A 6604-nucleotide genomic window follows, 5' to 3' on the forward strand; every position below is an offset into this window, starting at 1 on the left:
CCAATGTATTTAACAGGACAGAGGGAAATCCAATTTAGCAAGTGAGAAAAGACAAACTGGAATAGTTATAAAGGGAACCAATTGAAAGAAAAGAGTTCCTAAAATGAGGAAATTACTTTGCAGGGGAAGCTCTACAAAGCAAGGTAGTAATACTTCTGTAGTAATGGTGAAATGGAAGGAGGAAAAGTCAAGGGATAAACTGATGGAAGGGGAACATTATTTCTTCCTATATTCTTATCAACAAGGAACATTTCATACACTGACAGTTCCTTCCATGAAGAAAGTTTCTCAATATCAGTTTAAATTTGAGTGTATTGTAGCTGGAGGAAGTGAGTAAGGGTGGATTGGGTGAGACGACACAAGAATTGCAAGTTAATTAAGACACAAAGAACCCATTCGGCTTTAAGAAGCTCTAAGGTTGATGGGTGAAGGACAGTTTGGAAAACGTTACTGATTTAAGACTTGGAGGTGATAACGATATCAATTGCTGCAAGACTCAATTTCCAGGAAATGCCGAAATAACAAAAGAAAGAAATCATTTTATGTGAAGAGAAACAGGAAGGTTTGCCAGTAAATTTAATGAAAATATTTTGAAACCAGTATCTTTTTATGGTATGGTGCAGTGTTTGGCTTTGCAAGATCCTGAGAATGTGTGCATGGCACAGGTTATTCACCGATTGATTTATCCCGTCTATTTCATGGTATCCAGCCATTAATCTCACGATTTGAGAGCATTTACCTCTGCTGCTAACACTTACTTACACAGTAAGAACTTGTTTAGGTGCTCTAAAAGCAATATCATTGCGAGTTCTACTGACATCTGGTCCAGAAACTCATCATTTTATGTGTTGACATTTTCTTCTTGCAGGAAGAAAGATTCCATGGCCTACATTTAAATATCTTAATAATTTAAATCTTTGTGCCTTTTCTACAAAGTAAATATGATATCAGAGTACAAAAATGTCACCATTTACTACCCTGAGATATTTTTGCAGGCATTCACAGTAAATGCAACAAAACGTAATAGAATCAATGAAAATGCACACAACGAATATGGAAAAATAGCCAATATGCAAGACAACAAGCTCTGCAAATGCAAAAAAGATAAATAAATAAATAATATCATGAGTTGTAGAGTCCTTAAAAGTGAGTCCATAGGTTGTTTATAGTGTATCTATCCCATTTTGTTCAAGAAACTGATGGTAATAACTGTTCCTGGACCTGGTGGTGTGGGCCCTGAGGCTCCTATACCTTCTTCCTGATGGCAGCAGCGAGAAGACAGCATGGCCTGGATGGTGGGGGTGTTTGACGATGGATGCAGCTTCCCTGCAACAGTGCTTCTTGTTAATATGCTCATTGGTGGGGAGGGCTTCACATGTGACGTACTGGGCTGCACCCACTGCCTTTTGTAGTCTTTTCCGTTCGAGGGCATTGATGTTCCCACTCCAGGCTGTGATGCAACTTGTCTGTATACTCCCCATCTCGCATCTATAAAAGTTTGCCAAAGTTTTAGGTGACAAGCGGAATCTGCACAGATTTCTGATAATGCTGTGCCTTTTTTTGTAATGGTACTTACATGCTGGCCCCAGGAGAGGTGCCCTGAAGTTACAATGCCAAGGAACTTAAAGTTGCTGACCCTCTTCATTCTGAATATAATATTTTGCTGTACAAAAAAAAAGAGCTGGAGATAGATAGCAGGTTAAGCAGTGTCTGAGGAGAGAGAAATAGTTATTGTTTAGAACTGGGACTCTTGGAGGTGAGTCAATTCTATACTATTTCCCATCTGGTGACCCCAAAGGACATTTCTTAGTCAGCCAGGATTAAAGTTCCAGGCTTCTCCCATATTTCCTCATTTCCAATTAACATAGAAACATAGAAACATAGAAAATAGGTGCAGGAGTAGGCCATTCGGCCCTTCGAGCCTGCACCGCCATTTATTATGATCATGGCTGATCATCCAACTCAGAACCCTGCACCAGCCTTCCCTCCATACCCCCTGATCCCCGTAGCCACAAGGGCCATATCTAACTCCCTCTTAAATATAGCCAATGAACTGGCCTCAACTGTTTCCTGTGGCAGAGAATTCCACAGATTCACCACTCTCTGTGTGAAGAAGTTTTTCCTCATCTCGGTCCTAAAAGGCTTCCCCTTTATCCTCAAACTGTGACCCCTCGTTCTGGACTTCCCCAACATCGGGAACAATCTTCCTGCATCTAGCCTGTCCAATCCCTTTAGGATTTTATATGTTTCAATCAGATCCCCCCTCAATCTTCTAAATTCCAACGAGTACAAGCCTAGTTCATCCAGTCTTTCTTCATATGAAAGTCCTGCCATCCCAGGAATCAATCTGGTGAACCTTCTTTGCACTCCCTCTATGGCAAGGATGTCTTTCCTCAGATTAGGGGACCAAAACTGCACACAATACTCCAGGTGTGGTCTCACCAAGGCCTTATACAACTGCAGTAGTACCTCCCTGCTCCTGTACTCGAATCCTCTCGTTATAAATGCCAGCATACCATTCGCCTTTTTCACCGCCTGCTGTACCTGCATGCCCACTTTCAATGACTGGTGTATAATGACACCCAGGTCTCATCGCACCTCCCCTTTTCCTAATCGGCCACCATTCAGATAATAATCTGTTTTCCTATTTTTGCCACCAAAGTGGATAACTTCACATTTATCCACATTAAATTGCATCTGCCATGAATTTGCCCACTCACCCAACCTATCCAAGTCACCCTGCATCCTCTTAGCATCCTCCTCACAGCTAACACTGCCGCCCAGCTTCGTGTCATCCGCAAACTTGGAGATGCTGCATTTAATTCCCTCATCCAAGTCATTAATATATATTGTAAACAACTGGGGTCCCAGCACTGAGCCTTGCGGTACCCCACTAGTCACTGCCTGCCATTCTGAAAAGGTCCCGTTTATTCCCACTCTTTGCTTCCTGTCTGCTAACCAATTCTCTGTCCACATCAATACCTTACCCCCAATACCGTGTGCTTTAAGTTTGTACACTAATCTCCTGTGTGGGACCTTGTCAAAAGCCTTTTGAAAATCCAAATATACCACATCCACTGGTTCTCCCCTATCCACTCTACTAGTTACATCCTCAAAAAATTCTATGAGATTCGTCAGACATGATTTTCCTTTCACAAATCCATGCTGACTTTGTCCGATGATTTCACTGCTTTCCAAATGTGCTGTTATCACATCTTTGATAACTGGCTCCAGCAGTTTCTCCACCACCAACGTTAGGCTAACCGGTCTATAATTCCCTGGCTTCTCTCTCCCTCCTTTTCTAAAAAGTGGGGTTACATTAGCCACCCTCCAATCCTCAGGAACTTGTCCAGAATCTAACGAGTTTTGAAAAATTTTCACTAATGCATCCACTATTTCTTGGGCTACTTCCTTAAGCACTCTGGGATGCAGACCATCTGGCCCTGGGGATTTATCTGCCTTTAATCCCTTTAATTTACCCAACACCACTTCCCTACTAACACGTATTTCACTCAGTTCCTCCATCTCACTGGACCCTCTGTCCCCTACTATTTCTGGAAGATTATTTATGTCCTCCTTAGTGAAGACAGAACCAAAGTAATTATTCAATTGGTCTGCCATGTCCTTGCTCCCCATAATCAATTCACCTGTTTCTGTCTGTAGGGGACCTACATTTGTCTTTACCAGTCTCTTCCTTTTTACATATCTATAAAAGCTTTTACAGTCAGTTTTTATGTTCCCTGCCAGTTTTCTCTCATAATCTTTTTTCCCCTTCCTAATTAAGCCCTTTGCCCTCCTCTGCTGAGCTCTGAATTTCTCCCAGTCCTCAGGTGAGCCACTTTTTCTGGCTAATTTGTATGCTTCTTCTTTGGAATTGATACTATCCCTAATTTCTCTTGTCAGCCACGGGTGCACTACCTTCCTTGATTTATTCTTTTGCCAAACTGGGATGAACAATTGTTGTAGTTCATCCATGCAATCCTTAAATGCTTGCCATTGCATATCCACCGTCAATCCTTTAAGTGTCATTTGCCAGTCTATCTAATTCACGTCTCATACCTTCAAAGTTACCCCTCTTTAAGTTCAGAACCTTTGTTTCTGAATTAACTATCTCACTCTCCATCTTAATGAAGAATTCCACCATATTATGTTCACTCTTACCCAAGGGGCCTCTCACGACAAGATTGCTGATTAATCCTTCCTCATTGCTTAAAACCCAGTCTAGAATAGCCTGCTCTCTAGTTGGTTCCTCGACATGTTGGTTCAAAAAACCATCCTGCATACGTTCCAAGAAATCCTCTTCCTCAGCACCGTTACCAGTTCTCTGGTTATCACCAGATTTTCAAAGTCAAAGTAAATTTATCCAAATACCCATCCAAATAGCACCTTATATCAGAAATAGGGAGGGCACCAATAGGCAACCTTCAAACATTTGGTTAAAAACTGAAGCACTCCCATACAGTAGATCTTTTCTCTGTCGGAGAAGAGTGTAAGTAAGTATTGGACAAACTAAAGAAAATAAACCATAAATTCAGTGTGAAGAGGTGATTTCAAGATACTACCTCCTGCAGCTGAAATGTCTAAACCATTACTCTGTACTGTTGCATTTTGAAAATAACAATAAACTCCTTTTTTTCTGGTAAGCAACTCCATCAATTCTTCCTTTTTTGTTTCTCTGCAGACTAATATTTCTGGTGTGCAAACAATGTTTCCAAGAACCCTATTGCATTAGCACATGTGTCTGCAGTACATCATTCACCATCCAGCTCTCACACTGTATTTATCTGCCAAAGGGTTTCATACTCTACAATATAAGATACAGTGCAGTGAAATCTAGCAGTAATAACTCCCCCAGTCAGAGAGCTGGCAGTAATAACTCCCCCAGTCAGAGAGCTGGCAGTAATAACTCCCCCAGTCAGAGAGCTGGCAGTAATAATTCCCCCAGTCAGAGACCTGGCAGTAATAATTCCCCAGAGACCTTGCAGTAATAATTCCCTCAGTCAGAAACCTGGCAGTAATAATTCCCCCAGAGACCTGGCAGTAATAATTCCCTCAGTCAGAAACCTGGCAGTAATAATTCCCCCAGAGACCTGGCAGTAATAATTCCTCCAAAATATTGCACATCTGTTACTCAATATCCATCTTTTTCTTTCTTTTAAAAACAGGTTCATCTGTCCACAGTATTGATTGGTTACCTATCCATAATAGCTTTTACCTCTGATTTTACTTTACCACTTCTGTATTAACTCTTATATTTATCCTTTTTACTTTCAAGTCAATGATCCAAACACTTCCAATGTTGGCTAATATCCAGCTCCCACTCAAATTCCAGCTTATCCAGCTGGATCAGATCACACTTGCCTTTGTTCCATTCTTTCCTATCCAGTCAGAGCCGGAGAGTCGCCAGCTACAGCATATCTTCCCACGACTGCACTGTCCGCCCTGCTCTGCCCATGAATCAGCCCTTGGCCTCTCCTCGCTTCTCAGTCACACTTCCCCCCCAGTAACATTTTCCAAACGCTCAGGGTCAGTTTCCATATGTGCTCTGATGTAATTCAGCATTACCACACACCCTTCTCTTGACTTCTCCACCTCTTCCACATTATTAGGGGTTTGTCTGATTAGCAAAATTTTCCTCAGCACTGGGAAGATTAAAACCATCAACTTTGGTTACTGCCCTGAAGTCCAACCCCTAACCATTGACTGCAGTCCTTTCCCAGACCACTGAACCAGACTGTTGGTAACTATGATATAATACTAGAGCCTGCATCTATCCCATTACTATGAATGCCTCATGGCATCTGTGACAGCACCCTTCCTTGGCTCACATGCTGCCCAAACTCTCACCCCTGCCTCTGTTTTCTCTACGCTTGACTTTTCCAAGTGCACTCTGGACTTCTCAGTAAACTTGAAATTCTATTACCTATTATAAAATTAGAAGTGCTGGAGGTTCTCCTGGAATCAGGTAGTGGAAACAGGGTTATTGGTGACAGCCTTTCATCTGTCCCCTATTAATGACCAACATTAGCTTGAGGAACAGCACCATGTCTACTGTCTGGGCAAGTTGCAATCTTTCCAGACTCAAGGTCTAACTTCAGAACTCAGGTAACTTGCTTCCTGTTTGCATCATAACTGACCAGTTCTGCTGTAAATTGTCCATCTGCAATATTGGTTATTTTTCTCTCTATTTGCAGGACCTGATCTGTTGGCACTTCCTACTGCTCTGCATTTTGTAACTTTCATACTGTTTGGGTTTTCTCTCCCTCTAACTACCCTAAATGACAGCTTCTGTATTTCTTTTTTTCACATTCTGTGTCTGTACCTGTCCTCATTTAACCTCACAAATGGATACCTTCATCTATAGGTTATCCCCACCATATCTGTTCTGGCCTGTAGAGGCACTGTTCATTTTGTATGCAGTTTGTTTTGTTTGAACAACACTTCCTGTTTGTAAACTGGATTTCACACCATTTCTTGTGTGGGATAATTTGGTTTTTGATTTTGACTTGAAGCACACATGGCAGAACATCCATTCTGTATTTGCCCTTCAAACAGCAGTACCTGTGGGCCTTAAGCTTTCTTATTATTGGTAAACATTTAATAG

General features: G+C 41.7%; 1 long non-coding RNA gene across 1 annotated transcript; it reads right to left on the reverse strand.

The window, feature by feature from the left end:
• Positions 1 to 550: 550 nt before the first annotated feature.
• Positions 551 to 5447, reverse strand: LOC140194740 (uncharacterized). The gene is made up of 3 exons (XR_011885283.1): positions 5362 to 5447; positions 1577 to 1710; positions 551 to 1488 (listed from the first exon to the last, which is right to left on the reverse strand). It is a non-coding gene; the product is annotated as an uncharacterized lncRNA (long non-coding RNA).
• Between the last annotated feature and the right edge of the window lie 1157 nt (positions 5448 to 6604).

Source organism: Mobula birostris, chromosome 3 (assembly GCF_030028105.1).
Source record: "Mobula birostris isolate sMobBir1 chromosome 3, sMobBir1.hap1, whole genome shotgun sequence".
Lineage (NCBI taxonomy): Eukaryota > Metazoa > Chordata > Chondrichthyes > Myliobatiformes > Myliobatidae > Mobula > Mobula birostris.